The sequence below is a fragment of the Coregonus lavaretus genome (genome assembly GCF_964263955.1).
Source record: "Coregonus lavaretus genome assembly, contig: HAP1_SCAFFOLD_2181, whole genome shotgun sequence".
Lineage (NCBI taxonomy): Eukaryota > Metazoa > Chordata > Actinopteri > Salmoniformes > Salmonidae > Coregonus > Coregonus lavaretus.
In genome coordinates, this window is record NW_028158104.1 from 35,139 (window position 1) to 56,771 (window position 21,633).

General features: G+C 44.6%; 1 pseudogene across 1 annotated transcript; it reads right to left on the reverse strand.

The window, feature by feature from the left end:
• Positions 1-1,261: 1,261 nt before the first annotated feature.
• Positions 1,262-15,987, reverse strand: LOC311124421 (molybdate-anion transporter-like; annotated as a pseudogene). The gene is made up of 3 exons: positions 15,676-15,987; positions 2,068-2,807; positions 1,262-1,668 (listed from the first exon to the last, which is right to left on the reverse strand). The product of its transcript is annotated as a molybdate-anion transporter-like (transcript).
• Positions 15,988-21,633: the final 5,646 nt, after the last annotated feature.

A 21,633-nucleotide genomic window follows, 5' to 3' on the forward strand; every position in this document is an offset into this window, starting at 1 on the left:
TTTTCATCACATATTTTTCTGCAGTAACTAAAGAGCAAGAAAAAACAAAGTTTAACATTTTCTATTTTTAGGTAATGCAATGATTCAGCATTCATTCATGAAAGGCTACTACATTCATGAAAATACTAGAATCACCTACTTATAAAACATGAATGTAACACTGTAGAATATGCCTTGATATGATCTATGTGGAGTATGACAAATCCGTCTAACAACATTATCACTGCAATTCAAAGGATCACAAAATGGCAAAGACAGTATTCAAATCTTATTTTGTCCATTTTTACAACATGTCCTGGAGGAGAATGATTTAAGAACAAGGCAAATACCGATGCCTCTCCAAGATGTATTCAGTATGCATTCAGAATCTAAATGCCTTCAACATGGGGTTTTATGTTTAATTACAATGGTCTGGCAAGCCCCATACAAGTTCTGTTTCTATAACAGCTACTAAAAAATTATGATATTATCCGATATTGGTCCACAACAAACCATTCATAATATTTTTTCCTTACACTAGCAATGTGTAATGTGAATTGATTGCAAAGTTGCTTTCATAACAGCTGAGGCTGAATTGATACACTGAATGAAGACTGAATTGATACACTGATGTACTTGTTTTATGATATTAGAGTGGGTGATATTTCTGCCGGAGCAAGCAGCCGTGCTAGTGTAGTGATGTAATCCTTGTTCTGCCATGGCTGAGAGGTACACCCTGAACAATGCAGTTAATAAACACTATGACACTACGACGTGGTCAGGCTGAGATATGAATAACATCCTGGAGCTCCACTGGTGCTACCTACTGGCACAACATTAATACAAAAGCAAGTGTGTCAGGGTGAGTGTGTGTGTGTGTGTGAATTTGCTTCTAAAGAAATACGTTTATTCCGCATTGAAACCAACCCCTCGAGAAGACGCAGACTGCAGCATAGTAAATCCAAATAAACTATTTTTCTTCATATACTCAACAATCTAACAAGATATTTGCTAGTGCCAGTCTTAACAAAATGAAAACAAATAAATATCAGGAAATCTTGCAACTAAAAATATATACCTTACCGACACCAGATTATTTTAAATCATTGTCTAATATTGGCAACCCCTCTGTTGATTAAGTTTCAGTTTTCAGGCCTACAAAAGTTGTTCATTTCCCAAACAACTCTTCATCTTTGTAAACAAAGCAGTAAGTGTATTCCTAGTCCTTCTCCTCCATGGCATTGCCCAATGTTGGGACAGTTCAGTTTTCTGAATCTAAATGTCATTTACCACCCTCTCCTTTGGGCCCCTCCAGTCGGAGATCCACATCGTTCCTTCCCAGTGTAAAGAGACTGACCACAGCCAAGAGTGCAGCTAGCATCATAACAGCACAGCCCCCAAACATGCCTGGTTCAACTACCGCCCTCGCCCCCTTCGGTCCCTGACACCTCCCTGTGGAGCGCCAGCAACCCCAGGCAGGCCATCAGGTGAAGGGGCAGCCTGAACCAGGCCAGCACCCCGGCCCTCTTCTCCTCTGGGATCACCCTCCCCTGGAGGAAGCTGACAGCGGGGAAGTAGAGGCCACTGTCCAGCTCCAGCAGCAGGAAGGCCAACAGGGACTCGTGGGGTCTGGTCTGGCCCGGGGCGGTGGAGAAGATGAGCATGAAGAAGGAGAAAAAGGTGAGCAGGCTGGAGGCAGTAGCGGGTGGAGGTGACCAGGCTGGAGGCAGTAGCGGGTGGAGGTGGCCAGGCTGGAGGCAGTAGCGGGTGGAGGTGGCCAGGCTGGAGGCAGTAGCGGGTGGAGGTGACCAGGCTGGAGGCAGTAGCGGGTGGAGGTGGCCAGGCTGGAGGCAGTAGCGGGTGGAGGTGACCAGGCTGGAGGCAGTAGCGGGTGGAGGTGGCCAGGCTGGAGGCAGTAGCGGGTGGAGGTGACCAGGCTGGAGGCAGTAGCGGGTGGAGGTGACCAGGCTGGAGGCAGTAGCGGGTGGAGGTGGCCAGGCTGGAGGCAGTAGTGGGAAGAGGTGGCCAGGCTGGAGGCAGTAGCGGGTGGAGGTGGCCAGGCTGGAGGCAGTAGCGGGTGGAGGTGGCCAGGCTGGAGGCAGTAGCGGGTGGAGGTGGCCAGGCTGGAGGCAGTAGCGGGTGGAGGTGGCCAGGCGGTAGAGCAGGGACCTCGCCATGCTGGCAGCCATCAGGTAGGAGAAGACGATGCCCAGCGGAGGACCATAGTGGTCCAGGACGGGGGTCCACAGGAAGATGAATATATAGAGGACACTCTCAAATAGAGCCTGGACTCCTCCTAGCAGCATCACCCGTCTGTCTGATAAGAGACAGCGGAGACCTTCCTGACAGTTGCGCCAGAACCGGGCCCGCGCAGACGCCCGGGCCAGAGGTGCTGAACTAGAAGGACCGAGCAAGGGCGTCTTGTTGTCCCCTTCCAGACTTCCATCCTTCTTCTCCAGGCCTCAGTCGGTCAGCACCACCCAGCCACAGGCCCCCATGCAGGGCACGGCCAGGAGGAAGGGCACCACAGGCCCCAGGTGGAGCCACACAACCAGCATGTTAGCCACCAGTCCGGCCCCCACCGCCAACCCGGGGTTCCAGCTAGCAGCCTTGGTGAAGGTACTAGGGATCCATTCTTTAGGGAAGTCGTGGCCGTCCACATGTCACTGCACGTACCAGGCCTCGAAGGCTATGGAGAGCAGAGAGGTGGACAGGCATCCTGGCATGCGACCCAGGATCAGGACAAGGTAGTCCCGGGACAGCTTGGTAAGGCAACAGGCTGAGTAGGTCACGCAGAAGAGCAGGCAGGTCCGTCTCCGGCCCAGGACCTTAATTAATTAATGCACATTTTAAATACACATAGAGCTGCCTCAGTCATGGCAGTTCAACAATACATACATTGTAAAAAGTATAACGCAGTGTTTCCCAATCCTGGTCCTGGGGACCTAAAGGGTTGCACATTATATTTTTTGCCCTAACACTAACAAACTCAGGTGTGTTAGTGCTTGGGAAAAAACATAATTGCACACCCCTTTGGGTCCCCAGGATTGGGAAACACTGGTTTAAGGACTTATTTTTTTATTGGCTCTCGGATCATCGGTTCTCGGACCAACAGGCTCCGAGACAGCTTCTACCACCAGGCCATCAAACTGCTGAACGGCGAACGCTAGCCGTCTACCTGCTCAGACCTGCATCTTAGAGACTATTTGCATTGACTCTCCACACATCCAACACTAACACACAAGGGCACACACAAGCACACTCACAGTCAACGCTGCTGTTCTATTTATATACTATTTTACTGAACTGCGTGCCCAAGACACTATTGACTTTATATTTGTAAATACAGTCATACTTGTCGTGGTAAATATATTATGTTAAAGCTTGGTCTGACTAAAATCTTGTGCATAACCCATCTTGTGTTGGGGCCTTGGGACTTAATACAATGCACAAAGACTTCTATCTTGTCGGCCTTATCAGCAGGTGGCCATGGAGAACACCCGCGCCATAGGTCTCTCAAGTCCTCCCAAACTCACGAGTTATTGCCCTGAGGACATACCCACACCCCCCCACACACACACACATCATCATTGTTAAGCACACACACATACACACACACACACATACACACACACACACATACACACACACATACACACACATACACACACACACATACACACACACACACATACACACACACATACACACACACACACTTACACACACATACACACACATACACACACATCATCATTGTTAAGCACACACACACAAAAAACCCCTTCTCTTAGGCTGAAGACAGAGAACCCGACTCAGAGCCAATGAAATGGAGATGACCTCGACCAACTCATCAGGACCAATGGGGAGATCAGAACTACTAGAATCAACCTACTTTATTTTATTGTATAAAATGTCAGCACACAATGTTTAGGGGCGCGCTCTCAGATATCTCCCTACGAGGTTGACGAACGCGTCCGTGCACGCTATTTTCAGATATCTTTACCTCTGAATAAACTGCCTTATATTATACAATCATCCACCTTGTCCGAAAGTCTCTACTTGGTCTCCGTTCTCCAGTAAACTTGTGATCATCAACAAACTTGGTAGCAGAGGGTGGTTTTCTAACTCTGAATTCGGTCCATAAAAGTTGATAGAGACAGGAGACAAGTAAGAGACGGATCTGAAAGGACGGGTGACCTGTCCGCAGGAGCAGCCGGGAATCCAGCTCGCCTCAGGAAACTGATCTAGACGGCCGTCAATACAAAGGTAAGCAGAACCTGTTAAAACAAAATCTGCATATTGTATTGTAGGATAAACCCAAATTTTGATCAGTAGTACTGGGCGTGAGTATGGATTACTGTTAAATTTATAACATATCTATTATGACTCAAAAGGCATATATGTAAAGATATTTGAATTCTTTAGGTTCTTACTGTTGAAATGTGACTCTCTAGGGGAGGAGTCTAGTTACAGGTTGTGGTTCACGAGAGACGGACCCTTTTATTTTTTGCTGTTGATATCTGAAATCTTAGGTTTTTACTGTTGAAATGTGACTCTAAGAGAAGAAGTCTAGTTACAGTGGTTTTTTTTCCTGTTGAAATGTGGCTTTCTAGTGAGGAGCCTATTACAGAGGTTTTGGTCCACAAGCGATGGACTCTTTTATTTGATCCACAAGAGAAGGATCTGGTGACTTGATAAAAAGATTCAGATAGTCGGGTTGAGTTAATTCCGTGAGAATCCAAGTCCAGAAAAGGTTCTCCCGACTAGACGCCAGTTGAATGGTTTAAACGACTGGGAGTCTCCTTGAGGAGAATCAAAAAAATAAAAATAAAAATACAAGTTCAGATAGTCGGGCAATTTGGTTGACGTGGCACTCAACTATATGTACTGTGAGGAACTTAAACTGAATTCGTGTGTTGATGCTGATATGTAATGAAAATGTAATTGTTGAAATGATAACCTGAATGTTGTGTAAGATTGGCCGTTTCATGAGACTAACTAGTGGATAACTTTTAAGAGGACCACGGAGTCCTATTTTGCTTGTTATGTAGCCGCTGCGCTAAAAGCTGACTTGAACTTTTTCCCTCTTGTGGAAGTTGGTATTTCCTTAGTTCCTAAAATTAGATTGGTAATTATTTTGGAAGCGCTCGAGTTTGCTAATATATTCTTCCAAAAGGGCGATTCTGATACCTTTTGGGAAAATATATAATAACTCGAATACCTGAAAAACAATAATAACTTTTGCAAAATAATTCCCAAAATTAAATTGGTAATTATTTTAGGAGCGCTCGAGTTTGCTAATATATTCTTCCAAAAGGGCGATTCTGATACCTTTTGGGAAAATATATAATAACTCGAATACCTGAAAAACAATAATAACTTTTGCAAAATAATTCCCAAAATTAGATTGATAATTATTTTAGGAGCGCTTGGGTTTGTTAATGTATTCCTCCAAAAGGGCGATTCTGATACCTTTTGGGAAAATATATAATAATTCGAATAATTGAAAAACAATAATAACTTTTGCTAAATAATTCCTAAAATTGAATTGATAATTATTTTGGGAGCGCTCGAGTTTGTTAAATGTATTGTTCCAAAAGGGCGATTCTGATACCTTTTGGGAAGATATACAATAACTCGAATAACTGAAAAACAATAGTACCTTTTGCAAAATAATTCCTAATAATAAAGCATTGAACATTCTTTGTGTACGAGGGTGGGACATCAGAGATAAGTCTGAGTCAGCGCCAAGAATACATTGCTGGTTTCGGCCAGTGACGGGCTAAGTGCACCAAGATAGTCAAAAAAAAAAAAAAACTGTATAACCATGGCAACCACTACCGTCCCAAAACTCAAGTTTAATGAATATCTAGATCAAAAAATACAGGATAGAGCGGGAGGGAAAGAACAGTATAAGACAGTGAAGAAAGTGTGGGAGGGAGTGAAACTCAAATGGACACATGCAGGTTACTTTAGCGGGGGTGCCCCGTCTAAAGGGCAACTCACCTCTATGGAGAAAGAGCTAGGGGAGGCAGTGAGGGAAGGAACAGAAAGTGAATTGGTAAGGAATAAGTCTCACTTATTCAAGAAGGAAGGGACTAAACACAGAGAGAGAGCAGAGGCTGAGCTAAGGATAGGTACGTGGGCAATTGAGGAAACACGACGAGCACACCCATACAAGAAACCAGACATGATGGGTGTGGTGATTGAACCCACAACTGAGACAACACCAATAGTGGGGACACAGTCCATGAGTGACATACCAGCGCCCTCAGCACCACTGTATCCGACCCTGCCACAGGAAGCGAAGAGCACACCACCCGCATACACACCCACTCCTCCAACTAACCCTTATAACCCATTCCTAAGTCCTGCAGTGGTACAAGCGCCTGTGTTCGTGGTGCAAGGAGGACACCTAGAGGGGAACATGGCACTAAGCGTAGGGCAAGGAGTACTTCACTGTGTGGAAGTCCGAGCCAACAGCGAGCCACAAGGACGAGAGGAGCCACACCCGGCCAGCGGAACCCAACCCAGACCCAGTCCCACAAGAGGGGGTTCCAACCCAGAGTCCCTGGTAATGATGACTCAAAACCAACCGTCAGATCTATACAGGAAGGGGGGAGCATCTGGCCTAAGACAAGCAGCTGCACCCAATCAGCCTAAACCCAGACTCTCAGAATGGTTTGTCGAAAGAGAAAGGGGAAGTACCCAATCCATGACAGAAGGGGGTGCAGGGGACAATGAGCTTTGGGGGTCGATAGGGTCTGGCTCATTAAGAAGCTCACGGGGGGTCTCAATCGGGAACCCACCAAGTGAGGATGATGAAGGAGAACAAAGGAAGGAAGAAAAAACCTATGAGGCTGAGTGGGATGCGTGTCAGGGACAGGCGTCACATAACACCACCATAATAGAAGAAGCAGAGAAGGGGAAGACCTGGGCCTTGAAAGGGGTGATGGTGGGGGAAGTTGTTGACTTGCATGAACCCATCAGAAAATCTGCCAGACTCAGGGAAAGGGGATTGAACTCCCAAATGCCACTTAGACCAACAGCAGACCAACAACATGAAGAATACCAACCCTGGAAGATGACTGACCTGACCGCCCTGATGGATCAGATGCCCAGCCTCCATGGTGGAGCGTCTGCTTGGCTGTTGCAACTTCAAACCCTTACATCTGGGTTTAGGCTTGCTCTGGCAGACATGAAGGCACTCTTGGCCAGGGCCACAGATCACACCACCATGACGGTACTGACAAGAGAGGCAGGTCTGGAAAAGAGCGGAGGTGTGACGCCACCGGAAGTCTATAGAACTGTGTTGTGGGAAGTTCTGAGGAGGGCATATCCTACAGAACGAAACCATGCAACACTGACCTCTTTTACCATCGGCCCTGGGGAACAGCCAGCTGCCTACCTGGACAGGGCCAAAACCACTTGGAGAACGGTCCATGACGAACCATATGATCACTCCGACACCACGTGCAGCATGTGGAAAGAGATGGTGGTGAGCGGGACCCCAAGTGACGTTCGAACCAAACTAAGGGGAACTGTGGGATTAATGGCACTCCCTAGGGCGCAGTTTAACTCCCATGTCCATCATCACATCACCCAATACAATAAAGACAAGGGAGGGGCGGAAACACATGTCCAATCCCTGCAGGTGCAGCTGCTCAAGCTACAACTGAAAGAGGCACAGAAGGGAGATAAGCCAAAGAAACAGATGGTGGCTGAAGACCAACCTGACATTTCTCAAATAATTGAAAAAACTGTCTCACAAATGATACAAACACAACAGCCGCCTCCAACAACACTCCCAACGATCGCAATGGTGCCTCAGCCATACTATCAAGCACCAACTCCACCATATCAGCCACCGGTGGCACCATACCAGACTCAATGGGGACAGCCAAGGCCACAAGGTAATAGGGGGGCCTGTTACAATTGTCATCAATATGGCCACTCTGTCAGATGGTGTCCATTACCACCTAGTCCGCAACAGCAACACTGGCTGGCAAACAGGGGTAGAGGTTATGCCTTCAGATCAAGAGGAGGCCCAAGACCGATGTACCAGCCACATGCTGCCCTACCAGCATATAACCACCCACAACAAGACCCAAACCAACAGCCTAACCAGCAGCCAGCTCCTACCTTCCAGGGCATGTCAGACGAATATCCTCCCTGGCCCTGAAGCTGCCCACCACCACAGAACGGGAATGGGGGTCAGCATTTTCCACTTCATACTGAACCAACTGTCATGTGTGAAGTGGAGGGAGTTACCCACCAATTTTTGGTAGATACAGGATGTACGTACTCTGCCATAAGATCTCGTCAACCACTCTCTTCGGAATCAATACAGGTGGTGGGGGTATCAGGAACACCCGAAGCACAAAGCAAGACCATACCATTGCTCTTCCAATGGGGCCCTTCCAATTTGAAGCATCAATTCCTATATTGTCCCAACTGTCCAATCAACCTATTAGGAAGGGACCTATTGTGCAAACTGAAATGTTCAATCTACCTTACCGAAAAGGGTGTGGAGGTTTCCATTGATCCCATTACCTCCACACCAGTTCATCCAGTTAGGGTGCTGATGCTACCCATCATCCCAACCCCAGTGCTCTCCCTGACCCAAGAAATATACTGGTTGAAGTGCATCGAATCCGGCCAAGGAACCCCTGAGGTTCAATTCAAGTTCAACCAGCTGAGACAACTCATTTACACATTTCACCCATACAAGACTCCTCAAGCTGAAATCCACTGTACACTTAATGTGACTGATAATGATGTCAACCCATATACCGATGACTGGGATGAAAACATGATGCACCTGACACCAACAATCAGATGTTGTACCATAGTGTGTGGACAGGAAGGAGTGGCTGCTCCGGTTATCCTACCTTCCCATTTGAAATCCTGGTACCTACTGGGCAAAGAATCTGCTCCCCATGTTACACTGGCAGTTGGAAACGGTTTTGAAGCAAGGAGCCTTGGGCCTATGATCAGAAGAGCATCCAAACTCCAGTGGGAACCCACCCAAACTCCAGGAATAACCAAAGCCACCACTGAGAACATGTGGAGGTTTATGACAGTTGACACAGAGGAACATTGCCTTCCTGAACGTTTCACTCTCCCAAGACACCATGGTAAACCTTACACAGACCACCCCTCATCACAAGCACTGCTTTCCACCATTGATGAAGGCATATGGACACACACCCCATTTGATGTTGGACAACTACAGGTGGAACCAGTCACCATCACCTTACTCAACCCTGATCAAATTCCTATCTACCGAACACAGTACCGTCTGAAACCTGAACAGACCAGGGGGATCAAACCAACCATAGATGGGTTGTTGGGAGCTCGTGTCATATATCGCACTGTGTCTCCATGGAACACACCAATCTTACCAGTCTTGAAAGCAGGAGGCGAAACATACCGGATGGTACAAGACTTCCGAGCAGTGAACGACGTCACTGCACCCATTGACCTACCTGTCCCTGACCCTCACATTACACTGAGTAATCTCTCACCAAAACACCAATACTTCACCGTTGTGGATCTGGCTAATGCCTTCTTCAGCATTCCACTGGATGAGGCTTCACAGCCTCTCTTTGCCTTCACATATGAACATCAACAGTATACGTATTCGGTTCTTCCACAGGGTTACAGGTGTTCTCCCGGAATCTTCAATCATATCCTAAAGACACACCTGACTGAATTGAAAATCCCTGAAGGAGTGATACTCATCCAATATGTAGACGACCTTTTGCTGGGGGCTCCCACATCTGATCTCTGTCTACAAATGACAAAAACCCTACTTGACTTCTTGGCTGTCAAAGGCTACAAGGTCAAAATGAGCAAAGTCCAGTCCTGTCGCAGAACTGTCCTTTTCCTTGGCAGAGAAATCTCAGGAGAAGGTGCTGGTCTCTCGAAATCCCACCGAGATTCCATACTCCATCATCCACGTCCCATCACAGTGTCAGGCATGTTGTCCTTCCTGGGGTTGACAGGGTACAGCCGTACCCACATCCCTGACTACACATCCAGGACTGAACCACTGAGAGAAATAGTGAGAGAAGCAGGACCAAGAAACTTACACTCCTCACTTACCTGGACACCTGAAGCATCAACAGCGTTTGCTCTCCTAAAAACCGATCTCTCGGTGGCAGCAGCTCTGACAGCACCCGACTACAAAAACAAATTTCATCTTGATGTTTCTGAAAAGGAGGGGTTCACTTCTTCCATCCTTTTTCAGAAACAAGAGGGGGAGAGAAGAGTACTGATGTATCATTCCTCTAAGTTGGACCATATTGAAGCAGGTCAGACAACATGTTCCAGGTACGTGGCTGCAGTGGCAAAAGCTATTGAAAAAACCGCCCACCTGGTAATGTGCCACAAATTGGAAATCCATACGCACCATGGGGTTGCAGCATATCTGATGAGCAAGGAATTCACGTTCAGCGCTGAAAGAAAGAACAAAATCCAGAATAAATGCACCCAATCACACATTACTTTTGTCAACACCGACAAAAACATGGCAGACGCACTCAATGCAGAAGAAGGGTTGGCACACTCCTGCGAAGAGAGGGCGGCACAGGAACTGAAACTGCGACCAGACTTGGGAAACGAACCCCTTACCAATCCTGATCTATGGTTGTACACCGATGGATGCTGCTATAGAGGAGAAGAAGGGAACATAGCAGCATATGCAGTGGTACAGCAGCTTCCAGACGGGTCACACGTGACCCTGGAATCAGACATCATCCCACAACCTGCCTCAGCCCAACTAGCTGAGATCATTGGTTTGACTCAAGCCCTGGAAAAGGCTGAAGGAAAGACTGTGAACATCTACACTGACTCAGCATATGCTCATGGAGCAGTCCATACAGATGGACCACAATGGGTCAGACGTAACTTCACCACAACAGGAAACCTTCCGATCAAACACAAGGCACAAATGGAGAGACTGATAAAAGCAGTCTCACTACCTGAGCAGGTGGCCATCATGAAGTGCAAAGGACATCAGCAACTCAAGAACAAAGTCAGCGAGGGAAATGACGCAGCTGACAAAGCAGCCAAGAAAGCTGGGGGCTACACTCCAAGACAGATGGTGCTGCAGACTCAACCAGCTAGAACAGAACTCACAGACCAACATATAAAGGAACTACAATTCACAGCGGGCCCGTATGAGCACTCGGTATGGGGACAGATGGGAGCCACCAAAGGACCTGATGAACTTTGGAGATGCCATGACGGCAGGTTGGTGGCCCCAGCTAATCTCTGCCCCGAGCTGATACGGGAGGCTCATGGGCCCACCCATGAAGGGAAACTCAAAACTTTACAGAAGGTTTCCCATATTTGGTGGCACCCACACATTAAGGACATGACAGACTTGTTTTGTGATGAGTGCAGCATTTGTGGCAGCCACAACCCAAAGAAACCTTTCCAAACACCCATGGGTTCATACCCAGTACCTAATGCATGTTTTCAGGACATTAGCATAGATTACACTGACATGGGGGCTGATAATGTAACTAATGGGAAAAGGTACTTATTGGTAATGGTAGATCGATTCTCCAAATGGGTTGAGGCAATACCAACAGCACGTGAGGATGCTAGGTCAGTTATTAAGTGGCTGCAGACTGAACTCATACCAAGGTATGGGGTTCCAAGACAAATTCGATCCGACAACGGGTCCCATTTCAGTAACCAACACCTGAGACAGGTGGAGGAGAGGTTCGGCATTGTGCACAAGTTTGGGTCTGTGTACCGGCCGCAATCTCAGGGCCTCGTGGAACGCGCCAATCAAACTTTGAAGGCTAAGATAGCCAAGGTATGTGCAGGTTCAAAGTTGACGTGGGTTGAAGCTCTGCCCCTGGCGTTGATGGCCATGAGAGCCTCTCCAGGAGCAGGCACCCATCTCTCTCCACATGAGATTATGACTGGTAGAGTCATGCCTGGTCCACCAAGGGAGGGAGGTCATATGCCCGCCCTTGATGTACAACAAATTGTAATGTCTGAATATGTGAGAAAACTAACGGAACTCTCTGCAGCTCTCTCCAAACAGATTCACAAGGTCCAAGAGGGGGAGCTGACGGGAGATCCGGCGCTGCTGAAGGTAAAAGTTGGCGACTGGGTAAGGATCAAGGTTCACAAGAGAAAGTGGCAAGATCCCAGGTGGACTGGACCGTACGAAGTGAAGGAGGTTACTTCACACTCAGTCCAGGTCAAAGGTAAATCAGGCGCACCTTGGCACCACTTGACACATTGTACACCAGCACCAACTCCTTCCAGAACTTTGACTGAGGTCAGGGCTGACTTGAGCGCCCTAAATTCGGCATCAAATACAGAGGCTCCTAGTCTGTGAGAATGTGGAGGAGACTCTCATTAACAGAGACTGGAGGGCTTCGCCCTGGGAGGAGACATAGACCTCCCTGGGAGAGACTGGGTATCTCTGGTCCCTTGTTTGTTATTTTCATTATAGTCACTGGAGTTTCCATGGGAACTTTCACATGGCTAATACAGCAACTAGCACATCCACATACTAATATCACTAGTCCTAATAATATCACATCTCACACCACCGTCAGAACAAACACCCATACCTTACGAAAACGACATGTTTTTAATAGCGACCAAAACTGTACTACCAACCAAATTAGAAGTACCACCCTATGTATCCCTATAAATACTACCACCACTGTCACCATCCCTTGGGGAATGTTGGAAACTACTGGGCAGAATTAAAACAGGAAGTTATGGCAAGTCCAATATCATTGGTACATGACATTGGGGGGTTTGGATAAATGGTCCTGGAAAAACCTAGTCGCCGAGACAGGTCCTGATTGGTCAAGTTATTCAACAGGACGAAACGTCTTGTTATGGCGAAAGGGACTTACATTGGCCAAAGAACAAAATGGCCTGAAGTTAATTATCCCACCAGGCCAGAGGAAGGGCTGCCAATATTTCATATTGGCTCCATATATGGACACCGGTCCATATAGTAAACATAGGCCTCCATACTATATTTACTATTTTAAATGGAACTTGATTGTTTGTTTTGTATCAACACCCGACCCTTCCACTTCTACAATTAAGGACGATAGAAAAAACATTGTGAAACCCACAGGTAGAGGTAGATGGGGACCAATTACCATGGTTACCACTCCACCTACTTTGGATGATGCAATCTTGACCGCTACAGGTGTCTCCGGCCTTTCTAACAACTGGCTCTTGTTGACTGAGGAAGCGGCAAAGGTGACTCATCAGAGTTGTGTGGTTTGTATGGGGGCACGGCCATTGCTTCGCATTATCCCTGCCGCCATTACGCCAGAATGCTTCCTGTCTGTCATGAAACATGACAACCCTTCCGCCAATTGTACACTATGGGACGTAGTTCATCCCTTGGTTACTAAAGCAACTAAGAAACCAATTTTTTCCTATCAGGTGGCTAGAGCTAACTTTACCTGTGTTAATCTCACGAAAGGTCTACCATTGTTGGGTATGGTACCTGTTGGATGGTGTCGGTTTATCTATACGCCTAATGCTGAGTTTAAACCTGTTTCCAGGGCTGATGTCTGGTGGTGGTGTGGAGGCGTTCATCTCTTTGATGGACTGCCTGGAAATGCCACAGGCACCTGTGCACTAGTCTCTCTTTTGCTACCAATATCTGTGTATCCAACAGGTGTTCAGGAGCTGGTGACCCATGTGTCTGACTTAATTCCTACCAGGACCAGGCGCGCTGTGGGCCCTACTCATGGGGACCCAACCTACATTGATGCAATTGGGGTCCCTAGGGGGGTACCAGATGAGTATAAATTGATTGACCAAGTAGCCGCAGGTTTTGAATCTTCATTTTGCTGGTGGTGCACAATTAATAAAAATGTTGACAGAATCAATTATGTCCATTTTAATGTTCAAAAATTAGGCAATTGGACACAACAAGGTTTTGAGGCGGTGCATGGCCAGTTGGCTGCGACCTCTCTCATGGCTTTCCAAAATCGTATTGCTGTCGACATGCTCCTGGCTGAAAAAGGAGGAGTATGTGCCATGTTTGGTGAACAATGTTGTACCTTTATTCCCAACAATACAGCCACAGATGGCAGCTTGACTGTCGCCCTGGAAGGGTTACGAACTCTTAATGGCAAAATGAAGAGCCACTCAGGGGTGGATACTTCAATGTGGGACTCTTGGATGGATGCGTTTGGTAAATATAAAACGCTTGTTTCTTCTATACTTGTATCCATCTCTGTTTTTGCTGCAATTCTAGTGCTTTGTGGATGCTGTTGCATTCCATGCATACGGACGCTGACAACCAGGATTATAACCACCGCTATTGATCCACATCCTGCAGATAACGGTCAGATGTTTCCTTTGCTTGCTATTGACGATGCTGACCAAGGATATCTGGATGATGAATAGCATTTAAGCTTTTTGTCACGTCTCTTGTGAGACGTGAAGAGGGGGAATGTAAAACTTTATCTTCTGATAAAGTTTTCCCTATTTTGCCAAATTGCAGCATTTAAGCTTTATGTCACGTCTCTTGTGAGACGTGAAGAGGGGGAATTAAAACTTTATCTTCTGATAAAGTTTTCCCTATTTTGCCAATTACACTGTTAGCTTGTGTCACGTCTTAAGTTTTCCTTCTCTACTGTTACTTGGTCACGTCTCTGGGGAGACGTGAAGAGAGGGATTTGTCGTGGTAAATATATTATGTTAAAGCTTGGTCTGACTAAAATCTTGTGCATAACCCATCTTGTGTTGGGGCCTTGGGACTTAATACAATGCACAAAGACTTCTATCTTGTCGGCCTTATCAGCAGGTGGCCATGGAGAACACCCGCGCCATAGGTCTCTCAAGTCCTCCCAAACTCACGAGTTATTGCCCTGAGGACATACCCACACCCCCCCACACACACACACATCATCATTGTTAAGCACACACACATACACACACACACACATACACACACACACACATACACACACACATACACACACATACACACACACACATACACACACACACACATACACACACACATACACACACACACACTTACACACACATACACACACATACACACACATACACACACATCATCATTGTTAAGCACACACACACAAAAAACCCCTTCTCTTAGGCTGAAGACAGAGAACCCGACTCAGAGCCAATGAAATGGAGATGACCTCGACCAACTCATCAGGACCAATGGGGAGATCAGAACTACTAGAATCAACCTACTTTATTTTATTGTATAAAATGTCAGCACACAATGTTTAGGGGCGCGCTCTCAGATATCTCCCTACGAGGTTGACGAACGCGTCCGTGCACGCTATTTTCAGATATCTTTACCTCTGAATAAACTGCCTTATATTATACAATCATCCACCTTGTCCGAAAGTCTCTACTTGGTCTCCGTTCTCCAGTAAACTTGTGATCATCAACATACTTGACATAGCATATTCATAATTTATACTGAATATCCTATTGTGTATCTATCAGTTTTATTACTAAAATGCATACTACTTTCTTCTACTACTTGTTATTTTTTATTTAATTATATTGATACTTCACTGTTGAGGAAGCTTGCAAGTAGGCATTTCACTGCATCATTTATACCTGCTGTAAACTGTGTACTTGACGAATAAACTATTTTATTTTATTTTATTTTATTGTGGTCCTGGTTATTGTTACCTGAGGGAGCCGGCTGGCCACGGGGGCAAACAGCACACAGGATGCCAGGACAACGACATACAGGATGGCTATCTGGGACTCCAGGAAGCTGTAATTGCGGTAGAGCTTGTAGAGGTTTGGCCCCTGTAGCCAGTCAACAGACAAGGCTAGGAGGTAGCCTCAGAGGAACAGGGTCTGGAACCTACGGAAGGCAGGGTTGGTGCCCACGGCAGAGGGGGTGGGTTGAGGTGGGGTGAGGCGACGTGCCGTGAGCTCCAGACCGATGCATAGCGCCAGTAGGACCACGATGGCCAGGTTGGCTGCCACCAACATGATGGGTTTGTCCAAGTGTGACTGTTAGGGGAGGGGAGGTCTCTTCACTCCTGTCTTATCCGTTGTGGCTCAATCAAAGGCTGCGGAGACAGAGACTCTATTACTAACATCACCAGAAAGACAGTTATTGTGAATATCTACCAACATAAATAACTTAAAGCCAAGTTATGTAAAAGTGGCATCCATACTAGCCATCTAAAGAAGATGTTTGCTTAGGGTTGTCATCTCATCTGGATACTGCTGCATGAGATAACTGCAAATCAAATCAACGTTTATTGGTCGTGTACACAGATTTATAGGTGTTATGCCGCGTTCACGTCATGTCGGAAACTCGGGACCTCAGAGTTCAAATGAATGTAAATTATTTGCGTAGAGCTTCCTATTGGTTGATTCTGATACCTCCCAAGTGGTAAACTCGGGATCATCCGACTCTTGCGCCTAGGTTAGCAAATCAGACGTTTCTGAGTTTCCGACATGACGTGAATGGGGCATTATAGCAGGTGCAGCGAAATACTTACCTTGTTTGATAGTTTCAAAGGCTTAAAATCAAACTAAAGTTCTGGCAGGTAGCAACCTCATTGGATACCAAAAAATAATAAAAAATGGATACCAATGTACATTTTGTACGTTTGCTTCCACAAGATAGCTAAGCAGCTAGCATAAGCTTGGCAGTTACGTACGGCTTACCTTCTTCAACCACCTGCATCTTTCCATACATCCCACTGAGGATTTTGTTACTGGAGTGCTGACTAAAAGCCGATATATGCTTGATCTGGAAATGTGGTAAGGAGGGTGTGACGCAATTGCGGAGCCAGGGCACACTCGAACACTCAGACATCATTTACAAACGAAGTATGTGTGTTTAGTGAGTCTAACAGATCAGAGGCAGTAGGGATACCATTGATGTTCTCTTGAAAGTGTGTAAATTGGACCATTTTCCTGTACTGCTAAGCATTCAAAATGTAATAAGGACGTTTGGGTGTCAGGGAAAACATATAGAGTAAAAAGCACATTATTTTATTTAGGAATGTAGAAGTAAAAGTAAAAGTTGTCAAAAATATTTTTTACTCAAGTACTTTACACCACTGGCCCTGAATCATTACGAGTGGTGTGGTGCAGACCAATTTATTGGATATGTATGACAGCTCCCCGAAGCGCAAGAAGTATAAATGCTCTGACTTCTGCGGAGGCTGCATCGCAGTAAATGCTAGATGTTGGAATGACCATAAAATCTGTATGCGCAAACTGTCATTTCTCCAAAAGAAAAAATACATGAGTTCAGTGTTGGATCTGCACCACGAGATGCATCAAAGATTGTCTATTGCTCTCTTGCTGCATGCATGTGCACGTTGTATCCGACACATGTGCATGGGTGAACCACAGCTAGTTTGGGGCATAGAAAAGTTAGTCAGCACTCCAGCAACATCTTTACGTTGGTGAGTAACAAAAGTATATTGAAGCCTGTTAATTTATCAAAATCGTGAAAAAAATGTCATATATGGAGGGGTGAATAGAGCTCGACAGCTTGTAGTCCTAAAACCCGGAAATGAGTTACCTCTGGTTCGTTCAGCCATCAGTATGTAGTGCTGAGTGATTAACCAACATTTAGTTGTTTTGTTTGTTATTAAACAACTAATTGACCGACATCACCTATTTAGTGAACTTGCGCGAGACATTGCAAGCCAAGAAATAGCGAAATACAGCATTGCGATAGCCTACATCTTCTGAATACCGATGCACGGTTCTGCCTTGTGACCGACATGCCTGGCTGTGACCCTCCCATCACTCTCCCTCTTTCTTTGCTGTGAAAGATGCGAGAGTTTGTGTTCTCGAAGTAGACTACGGAAAATAGTTTCCTCAGTTGCAAAAATACAGAATCTTAGGAGTCGAGGAATCGATTATTTTGGAGTCAACTCCCCACCACTAGTTCCCATTGGAAACGACAGGCTGTGGTTTATCTTGAGTTAGTTTGAAAAAATAAACAACATATTTGGATGTAGGGGGCTCAAGCCGCACATAACCCAATGGACCAGAGCTTGCTACACAACTAGCTTCTCCACTCGGTGGCAGCCTTTCCTTTTCTATCCAGATGGTGCATTGCTTCTCCATCTCTGCACTTGCAGTAGGGTCGTCACTGGTTACCACAGTCACAAAGTCATAAACCCCGCCCACTTCTACAATTTATCTTCTTAAAATGTGATTTTAAACCTAACCTTAACCACACTACTAACCTTATGGCTAACCCTGCCCTTAAATTAAGACCAAAAAGCACATTTTTGTTTTCATTAATTTTTACGATATAGCCATTTTTGAATTTGTGGCTGTGGTAACTAGTGGAAACATTGCATTAGCCCCAATATTGGACTAAAGGAGCCTAAAGTTACACCTTCAAGGACCTCCTTACATGTTCTTTTAGAATGGTGAATTGGCTCTGGAAGCCAAAACAGCCAAATACTCCATCTAAACATGAATCGATTCTCAATTGCGGTACAGTTCTAGAAACAGAAATCCCGCTACTTTCATGTCACATCAAAATAATTTCACAAATGCAAAATACAAATTTACTGTACACTGTTTTCACCGGTTTTAACACAGTTGCAGCCAATAGTATTTTTCAGTGACAACAAGTTTGTGTCGTCTGTCAGAGTTCAGAGACGCAGATAGCTAATTCGCATAGGTAGTCTACTCTGTATTCCGTCTGTTTTACGTAAACAAGCTCTGTAACATGGAAATATGGCTGTGTGGGAACCTAGCCCTATAAAGGTGTGTATAAAAAAAGTATATATATATATTTCTTGCTGATATGAAAGATAAGGTCCTTATGCATAGCTGCGGGAAGTAGCAGTGCTGAGGGTGCTGCCTCGAAAAATCTGAATAAAAAATCTATATTAATATAAAATAAAAAATAAATTTTTTGAAAACAATATATTTCACAATAGTAGTGCACTGGGTCTTTACTAGTATTAGCAGACCGATATAGACTTCTGTAGCAGGGGCCAAACATTTCAGCATCTCTGCTTTGGCAAAAAAAAGGTAGTAGTATAATTAAGAACAGTATCTTGCAGGATTCAATAGTTGGAATTGTAAGAGTTGTTGCTCTCTCCCTTTCTCTGTGATCGTCATTCTAATGGAATCCTGAAAGAACAAAACACTGTCCTCAAACATTTACATAAAATGCTGCGAAGTTATGGGCAAAGACACAAAACAACCACATCAAATTAAATATTTTTCTTGATCAAATAACATAGAAAACAACCACTTTTTGTGCAGTATTAATTTACCATCCTTACAAACCACTTAATGTACATTACTGTATTGCACATAGGCTGGTCATCTAGGTTTGTACCTGTAGACTTTCCATCACATTGAAGAAAAACAATGCACAACACAGTAATAGAGTACATTGAGTCATCAAGTGGTTTGTGATGGTGTGATGTGGTAGAGCATGGCGCTTGCAATGCTAGGGTTGTGGGTTCAATTCCCACGGGGATCAGTATGAAAATGTATTTACTCACTACTGTAAGTTGCTCTGGATAAGAGCATCTACTAAAATGGAAAAGGAATGAATAGACCATTTCAATTTTCACATAGAAATAAGTTGCATTTGCAAAGTACTTCAAGAAACTGGAAAACTTATCAAGCAAGTATTTTTAAGTATTATCAGATTAACTATTTTGTACAGATAATTATCAGACTCAAGTTACAAATGCTGGTAAACACTCAAATACATTTAGTTTAAACATTTTCACAAAAGTAGTGCACTGAGCCTTCACTAGTCCTGTATTAGCAGACCAATACAGTGCTGGCAATTTTTGTGTTGGCAAAAAAATTGCAGCACCCCTACCCTCAAACGACTTCTACCGGTTATGTCCTTATGCTTCCAAAACCGTACTGCAAGTGATGCGTGTTAATGTTCAGACCGAGTGTCGCGGCTCTTAACAAAACTCCCCCCTACAGAAGAGGCCTTCCTCCAATAACTCTTATGTGTAAGGTAATGGAACTGAGAGTCATGATCAAGGGCTACACATGCAGAACATCCAGAATATTCTTTTTTGCACAATAATCTATTCAGAAATGATACTGCAATGATGATTCATGCATAACATTATTTATTATTCAAGAAATCTGAAATGCATGCAAGTATGTATCATTGTAGCCTACTACTGAGAATCAGTTTGTCTCTCTTTAACAGTTTGAAAGGCAGTAGGCAGTATAGGCACTAGTCAGTCTTATTTATGACTTGATTTTTACTGGGGTATTTTCATAGATTAAATACTGAATTGGGTCAGTGTGTTGTACGGCATTGGTGAAGCAGGATTTTTGTGGAAACCTGCATCTCATGGAATGTTAGGCTTGTAGGTTTGTTATGTGTTAGATTCTTTTGGGACACCAAAGAAGAAACACAAGTCGGAATTCAATAGGTACATCATTTAATCTTTATATAATTTCTATGGAAGTACAAAATGTACAAGAAGATGTGCTCAGTTAACCATCATCTCAACTAGCAGGGAGTGGATCAGATCTGTAGCAATCAGATAAGATCCTTATTCACCCTGAAAGTGTCTTTTTCAGTTTGTATGACAAACTTTGGGGTTGGGTGGGTAGGTGCATATTGTGGAGTGAGGAGCGCTGGTGAATTCAGGGATTCTGCTGGTTTGATTCAATATCTGATCTGACCTGACACCCTTATGAGTTATGAAAAAAAAGTATGAAAATGTATGCACTCACTACTGTAAGTCGCTCTGGATAAGAGCGTCTGCTAAATGACTAAAATGTAAATGTTACTGGCACAGCCCTCTCCCCAATACAATACAGAGCCCTCTCCAACATTACTTTCTCCAGTGCACAGCCCACTTCTTCATTGCCAACCCCCACCCTTTACAGAGAGTCCATTACATTCCTATAGGCTCTGATCCATAGACTTGTCTCATATACTGTGATTTTGCCCAGCAGATCCACCATATATTGTTATTATTTGAATAAGACAATATATTATTTACAACAACAAAATAATCCCAACAAAATGGAGTACAAAACCCAACATACTTGGAGACAGTGCTGTCTCTGATGTGATTCTTGATGCAGATGTAACAATACACAGAAAATAGCATTTCTATATAAAATACATGTCTGTTGAATATATTTGTGACTTAATTGCATATTTAAACCACAGACGTGTTTGTAAGTGAAATGGGAGTCATATGATCTTAAGTGTAAAGTTTATCTATGCATTAATTATTATCATCATTATCATCGTCGTCATTATTATTATTATTATTATTATTATTATTATTATTATATACAGGATCCCTTTCTCTTATACAAACATTCAGTCACCAATAATGGTCCCTGACTTATCATCGTCCACAAACATCTCCCTCTCTGATTCTCTCTCAACTGTGGTTTGGCGATGGTCAGGAGATTAGGAATGAGTTAAACAAGTGAACTGTCTTTTGGTCTCTGGGTAAACATCAATACACATGAATCTGTCCAGGAGGGTAATGGTAAGCCTAAAACACTGATGTACATTCTAACAGACCATCTTTCGCCAAGTGGAGATCTTGAGGTTATTTGTGTGTGTGTGTGTGTGTGTGTGTGTGCATTAGTGTGCATGAAAACAGGATGAAGATCAAAATCTGTTCATTA